Here is a 13,033-nt window from a genome sequence, read left to right on the forward strand (position 1 = left end):
AATAAGTGACTTCACCACTCAGACCCTCAGTGTTGTAAGTCATCCCTTAGCCCCCTCGTGTTCCAACAGTGTTCCCCCAGTGAACCATGCTCATTATGCTAATCCCCAAACAGCAAGGGACAATTTCATGTTGTGTACATATCACAAGCGCTTTGGCTTGGAAGCCAGACTATACGCACCATCCTGCATATTCACGGGAAACGCATATGGTGGGAGACAGTCCCAGTAATGTCTCCTGCCACACACACCAAATGCCCCCTCACGATCAGCACACCCAAAGTCACGACACGTTCCACTGGCTCCAGGGAACTACTATGGGTTAAAGACACCATCTCTGGCACAAAATACCTCACTGACACTTGAGCTGCATTCAATATAGTCCCTCCTACTTCTGACCACAAAACGGCTCAGCAACCTACATTTGACCTGATAGCAGCAAACAGCACCCCCATAGCCACATACGGCACGGACCCTGTCACATGGCCCTCGCTTAATCAGTGTCATTTACTTGGCTGTTCCTCGTGACAGACCTATTATTGGTGTCGACTTCCTGGGGGCACATGACTTGCTCGTGGATACCAGGGGACGGAATCTATATCACAGACCCTCAAACTCGTCCATCAAAGTAACTGGGTGTGCTGGTAATCCTCCACTCATTACACACCTTCACCAGAAATCCTCATATGATTCCATACTACGCCAGTTTCCCTCTTGACCTCTCACTCGTCCAACAACGGTCGTACAGACCATGGTGTAGAGCACTGCATCATCACTTCCAGACCCCCCTGTTTCGGCTGTCTCCGACGCCTTCCCCCAGAACGTCGTCAGGCAGCGGAAAAGGAGTTTCAGACTATGCTTGACAAGGGCATCATTCTGCCGCCATCAAGCTGCTGGGCATCCCCTCTACACATGGTACCGAACGCACAGCAGGGTGAGTGGGGAGCATGTGGGGACTACAGGGCACTGAATGCGATGACAGTTCGCAATAGATACTCCATTCCCCACACCCAGGATTACCACCACGAGCTACACAGCCGTCATGTATTTTCCAAGATCGATTTAGTCAGGGCGTTCCACCAAATCCCTGTGGCAGAGTAGGACATCCCCAAGATGGTGGTAACCACCTGCTTTGTCCTGCTTGAATACACAAAAATGAATTTCGGCCTCAGAAACGTGCACAAATGTTTAAGAGATTTATGGACCAGGTTGTCACTGGGCTAAGTTTCGTCATAGTGTACATCAATGCCATCCTTATCGTTTCTGATTCCCATGAGCAGCACAAAACACACCTCCAAATGCTGTTCCAACACCTGCAGGACTATAGGCTGCGTGTACACCCGGCGAAGTGTATCCTCGGTGCAGATGAATTGGATTTCTTGGGTCACAGGGTATCCGCCACAAGTATCACGTCCCTCCTGAGGAAGGTCGATGCCATTAAGGACTTTCCATGCCTGGCTACACCTCGCAGGCTCAGGGAGTTCTTGGGGATGGTCAATTATTATCACAGGTTCCTGAGAAATGCTGCAGCCACAGTAACCCCCCTTAACGATCTCCTGAAGGGGACAAAAAAGACATCCCCCAAACCTCTTCAATGGACAGCACAGTCAGACCATGCCTTCACCAACCTCAAAAACCACATCGCCACTGCACCCCACCTAGCATACCCATCACCAGATGCCCCCATCACACTCACCACAGACGCCTCTGCCAAAGCTGTGGATGCAGTCCTACAACAACAAGTCAATAGTGCAAATATGCCTGTCACATTCTTCAACCAGCGCCTTAACCCTGCCTAGCGCAAATACAGTGCCTTTGACAGGGAGTTGCTGGCTATATATGAGGCAGTCAGACATTACAGGCATTTTCTGGAAGGCTGAGAATTCACCATCCTCACTGACCATAAACCCCTTATTTATGCCATGTCTCATAAAGATGAAAATTGGTCTCCTCGGGTGGCAAGACAGCTAGCCTTCATTTCAGAGTTTTCCACTAACATCCAGCATATCAGTGGGGACCTGAACAAGGCTGCGGATGCCCTGTCCCTTGGAGTTTCAGCTGTTGGCCCTACACTACCCCTGCTTGACCATGCAGCCTTGACCCAGGAGCAGGAGGACGATCAGGAACTCCAAGAATTGTTGCAGGCAATGACCTCACTGCAACTGCAACAGTTTGATGTCACCAGCACACCCCGGAAACTCTGGTGTGACATATCCTGCAGGACAGCACGGCCCTATATTCCCAAACGATTCTGAAGACAAGTCTTTAGTCATTACCACGAGATGGCACACCCAGGCATTCGTGGCACGCACAGCTCACTTAGCCGGTGAGTGGTATGGCTAGGGACGAGGTGTGACACCACCAACTGGGTCCAAGCATGCGTGGCATGTCAGTCAGCAAAAGTGCATCGCCACACCAAGGCACCACTTCAACCGCTGCCCACACCAACTCAATGTTTCCACACAGTACACATTGACATCCTCGGCCCCCTCCCTGAATCTAGGGGTAACCGCTATATCTTAACGTGTATAGATAGAGCGACAAGGTGGGTCGATGCCACACCCATGCTGGACGCTACGACTGACCATATGGCATATCATTTCCTGACATCCTGGGATGCTCGTTTTGGTGCCCCACAAGTCATCATCACAGACCAAGGCTCCCAATTTGAATCTCAGGGCTGGCAGGACCTAATGGACTTCCTGGGTGCTAAATGCCACAGAACCTCTGCATATCACCCTCAGGCAAACGGGATGATTGAGCGCTACCATCATCGCCTGAAGGAAGCACTGAGGGCACTTCCCAACCCAGTGAATTGGGTGGCCGCACTGCCAATCATCCTCCTAAACTTGAGGGTTACGGAGAAGGAGGACATTGGGAATTCCTCGGTGAAGCTAACGTATGGGGAAGACTTGAGGCTGCCGGAACAATTCACCCTGCAACCACGCAGGCCAGCCCTGGTTTTCCTCCCAGAGCTCCAGCAGGCAATGCAGGCACTATGACCAGTCCCTTCTCGTTCTTGCCAGCACCAGACGACATTCATCCCGCACTCCCTACCAGACGTTGAACAGGTCTTCGTGAGGAGGGGTCAACACACTTCACCATTCCAAACCCCATACGAAGGCCCATACCCTGTGATCACAAGCTCAGACAAAACAGTCATAATATACAAGCAGGGGAAACCATCCACAATCTCTGCAGAGAGTCAAACTGGCCACAACACAAACCCAGTCACAGACAACACCCCACGTGTCATCCCCCAACCTTGCCAGTCCACCAACAACATGCACACAACCAACACCTCAAATCCCAACACCAACACCTACATGCACCCCCCACCCACACACACACACACACTATCCCCTTTGTCAATTCGTACCCTCCACTACCTGTCATCACCACACACCGACTCAGGCGTCATGCAGTACAGCAAACCTCTACTCTCTCACTACCACCCACACCACCGTCCACAAACCCTACCTCCAGCACTAACCCTACTACCACTAAACCACCCACTTCGTCAACCTCACACGATCCTACCTCTTACCTTACTCCCCCACCCACCACCCCTCAACCCATCCCTATACCTCATCCACCCTCTTTGTCAACCCCAGCTCCCACCCCTTACCTAGTCCTTAACCTTAACCCAACCTCTCCGTCAACCTCAGGCGATCCTACCCCACACTCTTTCCCACCAGTCACCACCCTTCCCCAGTCAATACCCCTCATCCATCAACACCTGTCGTTCCCGTAATTCCTCCATCACTAACCACAACCCTACAAACTACATCAACATCTACCACATTTACCTACACACAATCAGGCCGTCTCAGCAAAGCAGCACAATATTACACATTCAGCATAATCTGATATAAAAAACCACAGACACTCCAGGTCATCACACCTACGTTGCATTCATATGGTACAGAATTGTTTTTGTGTGTGTCTATCTATCTATCTATAGCCCGACGCCCTAATCCCGCAAAGGGTGGCCGCAGACAAAACGCCTCCAAGTCACTCTGTCACCCACCATTTGACTCCCCTCCCCCCAACTCACCCCCCCCTCCCTCATATACCTCTCAACTCCATCTCTCCACCTCATCCTCGGTCTACCCCTCCCTCTCCCTCCCTCCACCTCACCTACATACACCCTCTTAGTCAGTCTTTCATTCTCCATCGTCTCCACATGTCCAAACCACCTCAGTGTATTTCTCCTAATCTTTTCAACCACATCCACATCTACCCCACAACGTTCCTTCACTTCTTCATTCGTCAACCTGTCCCTCCACGTCACTCCACATGCTCCTCTCAAGTAACTCATTTCCACTGCTCTCACTCTTGACTTGTTCCCCTCTTGCAAGGTCCACGCCTCGCTTCCATACGTCAGGGTAGGGATCACAATACCATCATGCAGTGACTTCTTAACTTCCATACTCACTTCCCTATTTCTCATCACTGCTTTCAGTGTGCCAACAACCTTCCTTCCCTGCTGTACCCTTTCACGTACTTCATCCCCCAAAGTTCCATCCTTACTCATCACACTACCCAAGTACTTGAATGCACTCACATTCTCCATATCCTCACCATCCAACCTCACTGCACACTCTGTGACTTCATTCCTCTCAAACACCATAACTTTACTTTTGTTTACATTAACTTTCAGCTTCCTCCTCCTACACACTGTCCCAAATTCATTCACCAAACCTTGCAACTCCCATTCATCCTCACTCAACAATACTGTATCATCAGCAAACAGCAACACCGGAAGCTTCCAAATCTCACCCTCATTCATTAGGGCCACCCCAACATCCACTGCCCTACCTTGTACCTCCTTTACAACCCCATCCATATATATATTAAACAGCCATGGAGACATTACACACCCCTGTTTCAGTCCCACATTGAGATCAAAGAACTCTCTCAGCTCACCATCCACTCGCACCGTAGCCCTAGCTCCCTCGTACATACTCTTCACAGCACTCAACAATTTCCCCTCCACTCCATATATTCTCAATACCTTCCACATACCTTTCCTATCTATTCTGTCATAAGCTTTCTCCAAGTCCATGAAGGCAGCGTACACTTTCCTTCCCTTCTCTAGATACTTCTCCACTAAACATCTTAGGACAAATATCTGATCTACACACCCTTTTCCCTTCCTAAATCCCCCTTGTTCTTCTCCAACTAGCTCCTCTGTCATATGCCTAACCCTATCAATGAGTATTCTACCATATATTTTACCAGTCACACTAAGAAGGCAAATACCCCTATGGTTACCACATACTTCTCTCTCCCCTTTTCCTTTGTACAGAGGAACAATTATACCTGATTTCCAGTCCTCTGGAACCCTTCCCTCTTCCCAAGCCAATCTACACAACTTCCATATCCACTCCACAACAATCTCACCCCCATACCTAAGCATTTCACCACACACTCCATCAATTCCTGGGGCCTTTCCCAGCTTAATCTTCTTCATCGCTTCCACTACTTCCGACCTACTGATCTCTTCCTCCCTCCTCTCATCTCTTCTTCTCCCAGCCATTCCCCAACCACTTATACTCACACTGCTCTCACTCTCTACATTCAACAAATCCTCAAAGTGCTCCTTCCATCTCCTCAATTTCTCTCTCTTCTCCACCAACAATCTATTATTCCTATCTTTCACTCCCCTACTATTTCCCCTTTCACACTGCCTTACTTTCTTTACCTCCTTCCAAAACAATTTCTTACTCTCCCTCCATTTCACACTCAGATTCCTCCCAAACTCTTCATCCACTTTCTTCTTACTCTCCTTCACCAGTCTCTTAACCTCCCTTCTCCTGCTCACATATACCTCTCTCTTCTCTCTCTCATCTTCTCCCCTACCTCTACTCGCCAACCATTCACCATATGCCTTCTTCTTTTTTTCCACAGCTCGTTTCACCTCATCATTCCACCATGCTGTCCTTTGCACACCCTTGCATCTCCTCCTCACTCCACAAACCGCCTCACACTCTGCGCTTATCTCTTCCGTGAATATCTTACATACGTCTTCCACCCCTTCCATCTGCTCTAGCTCATACCTTCCCAATCTTTCTTCCACTATGCTCTTATACTCTGTCCTCTTCTCATTATCTTGCAATTTCTCCACTCTTCTCACAGGAGCTGCTTCCTCCTGTCTTCCCCTTCGCCTCCTCAACCACTTTCTTTGCAGCTCTACCTTGGCCATCACTAAGTGATGGTCCGAGACTCCATTCCCCCACCCTCTCCACACCCTTGCATCCAACACTTGTCTTCTCATTCGCTCATCCACACACACGTAGTCTATCATTGCCTTTCGTTCAACAAGTTCACCATCCATCCTCCTCATTACTCTCTATGTATACCGGTGGATCATCTTATGACGAAAGTAGGTGTTGGCTATTGCCAACCCCTTACCAGCACAGATGTCCACCAAAGCACTACCATTCCCATCTACTTCAGCTGGCACACCCCACTGACCAACCACTCCATCCACTCGTACATTCCCAACTTTGCCATTCACGTCTCCAATCAACAGCACTCTCTCGCTCCTCTCAAACTTGTCCATACATGCTTCTACTCTCGCCCAAAACTCATCTTTCACTCTTGCCACTCGATCCTCTGTTGGAGCATACACACATACAATCGCCCATGCTTGTATACCTACTTTCATCCTCACCCATACAATCCTTGCACCCACTGTGTGTGTGCTACCCCATATAATAGTTCAGTTTTATAGATGGGCATAACTTTCTCATTCATTTTCTCATAATAACTAAGCACTAGTCAAATTCTCGTGCTATGCCTGGCTACTATTTCTTTATATATAACAAGTGCTTTTTGTAATTAACACATTCAAATCATTTTCCAATGTTCGCTCACTTTGAAAATTGTATATATATATATATATATATATATATATATATATATATATATATATATATATATATATATATATATATATATATATATTTTTACCTTGTACCCTAATCATTTTCTTCTCTCTTTTCTTCCTGTTTTGTAGCCATAAACAGAAGGGGGGAAGGGGGAGTGCTGTGGCGTATATTACACCACAAAGAGTTGTACCTCGCATTTAACTTACACATGTGGTTTCCTTCCCTCCTGGCTTTTCCGCATTTCACCTACACACATGGTTTCCTTCCCTCGTAGCTTTTCCACATTTCACCTACACACGTGTTTCCTTCCCTCGTAGCTTTTCCGCATTTCACCTACACACATGGTTTCCTTCCCTCGTAGCTTTTCCACATTTCACCTACACACGTGGTTTCCTTCCCTCAGGGCTTTTCCCCACCTTGTTCTTGGAATTAGCATGGCTACTCATGCTACTACCAATAGTATTCGATTTCTCATTCGTCCTCATCTGTACCAGTGCCGCTTCCAATAATATTCAATTTCTCTTCCCTCCTCACATGTAGTGGTGCCTAAACCAATCAATTTTGCCTATTCAGGTGACCTAGGCCTACCAGTGCTCCACCTACCTCATTTAGGGGCTTAAAACCGAGTGGGCGACCTCGCTCGCCCTTTTTTCCACTCAGACCTTCACCTGGCTACTACCTGCCTTGCTCTCTGTCTTTCCTTGTAAAATCTGGCCACGTGGTACAACTTCACATATATGATACGCATCAACACAAGCGCCCGGCACTCCCACTTCTCATTAAATTCATTACTCATATTTTTAATCTGTAACTGTTCATTCATGTAATTTATCTACACATGCTGTAACGTAATGGCCTTGTACTATTATAAAATCATGCAATAACTCTGTATAGTTCCAAGTCAATAATCACTGCCCTGTCTATTTCTTCCCAACACATTGGCGTTTATTTATCCTAACCATTTGCCTTGGTGTAGCTCCCCTAGTAAAATATATATCCCGATAACCAAAAATGACACAGTGGTGAACCCAGCCTTATTACCACCACAGTTTTCTGTGTCTGCATTCCTCTCCTCCTGTTTCTCCCATCCCTCCTGTCACTTTTATTGTTACTCTTTCAACTTCAGGTGACTCTAAGCTGAGTGACAAAACTAATGATTTCCTTTAACCCAGGAAACCATTTACACTTTTGGGTGACAACCACATAATCAAATAATGAGGTGATGTGCTGCCTTCTATGATGCCTGTGTTAACTGGGTGGAGAGTGATTGCTTGCCTGCGGTTAATGGGTCTACTCAACAACCTACACGTCACGGTGAATGAGGGTAGGGGAGGGCGGAACGGATGGTGGATGTGGACTGGGGATGAACTGAAGGTGGAGTGGGGAAGATGGCAGGATCAATGATTAGGAAGATTCAGTCTGGATAATCCTGCTTCGGGTGGGGTATATGAAGTAGGTCTGATTTTTTTTTTTTTTTTTAATGCCCACTCCGTGAGGTCCAGCAGTCTTCCTACATATCATAAACCTCCACATGTCACAACTTCTGCGCTAACTCCCACCGTCTATACTGCATACATGGAAGAGCCACCGTCTATACTGAATACATGGTAGAGCCACCGTCTATACTGAATACATGGTAGAGCCACCGTCTATACTGAATACATGGAAGAGCCACCGTCTATACTGAATACATGGTACAGCCACCGTCTATACTGAATACATGGTACAGCCACCGTCTATACTGAATACATGGTAGAGCCACCGTCTATACTGAATACATGGTAGAGCCACCGTCTATACTGAATACATGGTAGAGCCACCGTCTATACTGAATACATGGTAGAGCCACCGTCTATACTGAATACATGGTAGAGCCACCGTCTATACTGAATACATGGTAGAGCCACCGTCTATACTGAATACATGGTAGAGCCACCGTCTATACTGAATACATGGTAGAGCCACCGTCTATACTGAATACATGGTAGAGCCACCGTCTATACTGAATACATGGTAGAGCCACCGTCTATACTGAATACATTTTAAAGCCACCGTCTATACTGAATACATGGTAGAGCCACCGTCTATACTGAATACATGGTAGAGCCACCGTCTATACTGAATACATGGTAGAGCCACCGTCTATACTGAATACATGGTAGACCCACCGTCTATACTGAATACATTGTAATGCTGTATCATACAGGACTTGGTGTATTGGTTTTAGCAGGGGTGTTTTTATGACATATCGGCGGGTCTTATGGTTGACCAGTAAGTCTGCTTTAACGAAATTCATAGCCTTACACCGTTCCCTGTCCCCCCCCCCTCTCTCTCTCTCTCTCTCTCTCTCTCTCTCCTTGTGTGTGTAAAGATCATTGACTCACTTTTCTCCCTTCCTGCAGTTCTCTCTCTCTCTCTCTCTCTCTCTCTCTCTCTCTCTCTCTCTCTCTCTCTCTCTCTCTCTCTCTCTCTCTCTCTCTCTCTCTCTCTCTCTCTCAAATCTACTCACCTGAACTGGGCATATTTATCAAGGTACAATCTGCAGTGCGGTGGCAGGAGGTACCGCCCTGGTCCAACCTCCACCAGTCCCTTATCAAAAGATCCGAATTTCGTCCGTATTTCCTGCTGGATCTCCGGGGCCAAGGGGAAGGCCATCAAGGGGCAGGAGTTTCCTTTCTCAGCCATTTTTAAGCACTGTAAATGTAAACAGAGCTTAACTATGTGGGATATATTACAGAGAGTAGCACTGCATTTGAAATATATCTGGTGGTATCTTGTGGCCATAGGAAATACAGACATTGGGAGACAGTTCCAGAGTTGATTGTTGCATAAATGAAAGACTGGGAGCAACGGTTAACTCTTCCATTAGGGAGTTGGACAGAAAAGGGACGAGAGTTTGTTGCTAGATAAGTGGTACACGCCCGTCGTAGAGGTGGAGGGATGCAAGTGGACAGTTCAGGGAAGCAGTGACCAATGAAGTAGCCTTAGAAAAGAGATAAAGATGCAACAGTGCGTCAGAGAGATAGAGGTTGAAAGGAGCCAGTAAGAGGAGAAGAGTTAATGAGACAAAAAGCCTTTGACTCCACTTTATTGAGAAGAGCTGTATGTGGGAAGCCTCCCCACTCTACACAGGGGCAAATAAATAAAACTTTATATAAAGTCAAAAACTGCGCAGGGGTAAAGAAGGTAAGGAGTCGGCTTAGCATACCTAATCTCTTGGAAGCAGATTTTACAAGAGATGTAATATGATCATTCCAAGATAAATCCCGAGAAAATGAAACCCCAAATATGTTTAAGGATGATGCGGGACTGAGCTGAACATTATTAAACATTTGTGAGTACTCCTGTGAAAGATTTTGTCAGGTTGATAGATGTAAGAACTGAGTCTTTGATGCATTAAAAACAACAAGATTACTTTTACCCTAGTCAGAGATACCAGCCAAGTCAGATATTAGATGTGCCATAGCCTCATCCCTTGTTTATTGAAGTAACTATTGAGATGGACATTGCGGAACTGAATGGAAAGATGACGGGTGGAATCATCAGCATATGAGTGGATAAGGTTACATGTACAGCTTTGAAGGTTATTGATGAATAACAGGAAGAGAGTCGGTGATAGGACAAAGCCCTGAGGAACACCGCTGTTGATATACCTAGGAGAAGAATGTGTCTATCTACAACAGCAGTTACAGAACGACCAGAAAGGAAGTTAGAGATGAAGGCAAAGTAAGAAGGATAGAAACCGTAAGAGGGCGGCTTGGAAATAAAAGATCTATGCCAGACTCGATCGAAAGCTTTTGAGATGTCATGTGCAATGGCAAAGCTTTCGCCAAAGTCCCAAAAGGAGGATGACCAGGAGTCTCAATGGTAAGTGAGATCACCAGTGGAGCGTCCCTGGCGGAACCCATACTGACGATCTGAAAGAAGTTTGTGATAGGAAAGATGCTTCAGATTTTTCATGTTAAGAATAAACTCGAAAACTTTTGAGACACAGGATGTTAAAGCAATTGGGCGATAGAGGGATGGGAATGGTCACCCTTCTTTGGGACAGGCTGAATGAAAGCAAATTTCTGGCAAGAAGGAAAGGTACAAGTTGATATACAAAGGCGAAAGCGTTTACCTAGACAGGGTGTAAGCACAGAATCGCAGTTCTAGAGGACAACAGAAGGGACCCCATTAGGCCCATATGCCTCGTTAGTGTTGAGGCCAGTGATAGCAGAAAATATATCAGGTGAAGAAAGTTTAATGTCAGCCATGAGGAAGTCAGAGGGGGGTAAGTGATGGAAGAGCAGCACCAGAACCGTCTAAGGTGGAATTGGAGGAGAAAGTTAGAGCGAAGAGATCTGTTTTATTAGTAGAAGAAATAGCTACAGAGCCATCAGAGTACAAAGAGGAGGGAAGGATGATGAGGTAAAGTTGTTAGAAAGGTTTTTGGCAAGGTGCCCGAAGGAGTGGGAGGAATTCGAATTGAAGAGTTGAGAGCATTTAGTACGGATGAAAGTATTTTCAGCAGGGCGAAGAACAGTCTTAGTATGATTCCGGGCAGAAACATTAAAAAAAGATGTGATTCAAGGGTGGGTTGGCACTGGTACCTTTTATAGGCCCTCTCCTTGTTGCGGACAGCATTAGAACAAGCGTGATTAAACGACAGCTTTTTTGCATCAGGAAAACGATATGAGAAAGGAATGTATGCCTCCATGCCCGAGAGAATAACCTCCATAATGCGCAAGGCATTCTCAGATGGCTCCTGCCTATGGAAGCAACAGTCACTCCAGGGAAAATCAAAGAAGTACTGCCTGAGGCCTACCAATCAGCAGCTCCAAAGTGCCACAACCAACGTTTTTTTAGGATGGTAGGATGTTCCACAGGCCGTACTGGAACGATAAGACATTATAAGGCAATAAGTTTGTGATTGTAGGAGGCCAATAGAGAGAAAAGATAAATAGTGTAAGCAGAAGGATTAGCTACAAGGAAGAGGTCAAGTATGTTGGAACTCTCGCCAAGGCAACCAGGGATACGAGTAGGGTGCTACAAGCTGCACTAGGTCATTAACCCTCCTCGTAGACCTAAAGTTTTGCTTACAACTTAGGTACACCTGGATCGGTCAGACCCAACTTTTAAAAAATGCTGTAGTGTCACACATATTTTATAGAATGAATTCCTAAATAATCCTACAGTGTATTAGGTCTTTTCAGTTACAAAACTTTGTGAATAAGTTTTAATTCATTGAACTCCACATATTTTTTAAAAGTTGTAAAAAAAATGCCAAACTAAATTTTTTTTTTTTTTAAGTCACTATACACGAACACAATGAACACTATGAGCCTAGCATCTGTGTACAACTTGAGGGATGGAGGGTCTTCATTATGGTAATAGTGGATCCCACACAACAAAATCAATTTGCAAACTCATAGTGAAAAATTCTCCCCCCTCCTCATTTACCGTACATCTGGGTCTCACAGACCCGACATGCAATTGTGAGTGATATATTGCAAAAACGTAGAGAGACACGAAGGTAACACCCCTACAGCCTGCATTGGCACAAAGCGTTAGGAAGCTATTGAGAAGGACAAGAATCCCAGGCATCTATAAGTTACTGAACTATATTATCGAAAAAATTGCCCGGGTCTGTCAGACCTGAGGAGGGTTAAGGATAGAAAAGTTTTAGGCTTGTTCACCAGGTGGATCAGTAAAAGGAGAGGAGAGCCAAAGGTGGTGATGAACATTGAAATCTCCTAGAATGGAGATTTCAGAGAAATGAGAAACGGAGAGGATGTATTCCATCGTAGAAATAAGACAGTGTGAGTAGGGAATGAATAGATGATGCAGGATGGATGCTGATAACTCTGTTATTGGTGAGGGTGTGTGTGTGTGTGGAGGGAATGAATAGATGATGCAGGATGGACACTAGTAATGCTGCCTGTGGTGTGGGAGTAAGTGTAAGGTTGTAAGATAGGAATAGACGATGCAGGATTGACACTGATAGTGCTGTCTGTGGTGTGGGTGTGAGTGTGAGTAGGGAATGAACAAATGATGCAGGACGGACATTGATACCGCTGTTTTTGGTTTGAACGTGAGTGTGAGAGTGTGATTAGGGAATGAAAAGGTGATGCAGGATGGACACTGATAACGCTGCCTGT

This window comes from Coenobita brevimanus, chromosome 14 (assembly GCF_032717465.1).
Source record: "Coenobita brevimanus isolate Jiangsu-jjx chromosome 14, ASM3271746v2, whole genome shotgun sequence".
NCBI lineage: Eukaryota > Metazoa > Arthropoda > Malacostraca > Decapoda > Coenobitidae > Coenobita > Coenobita brevimanus.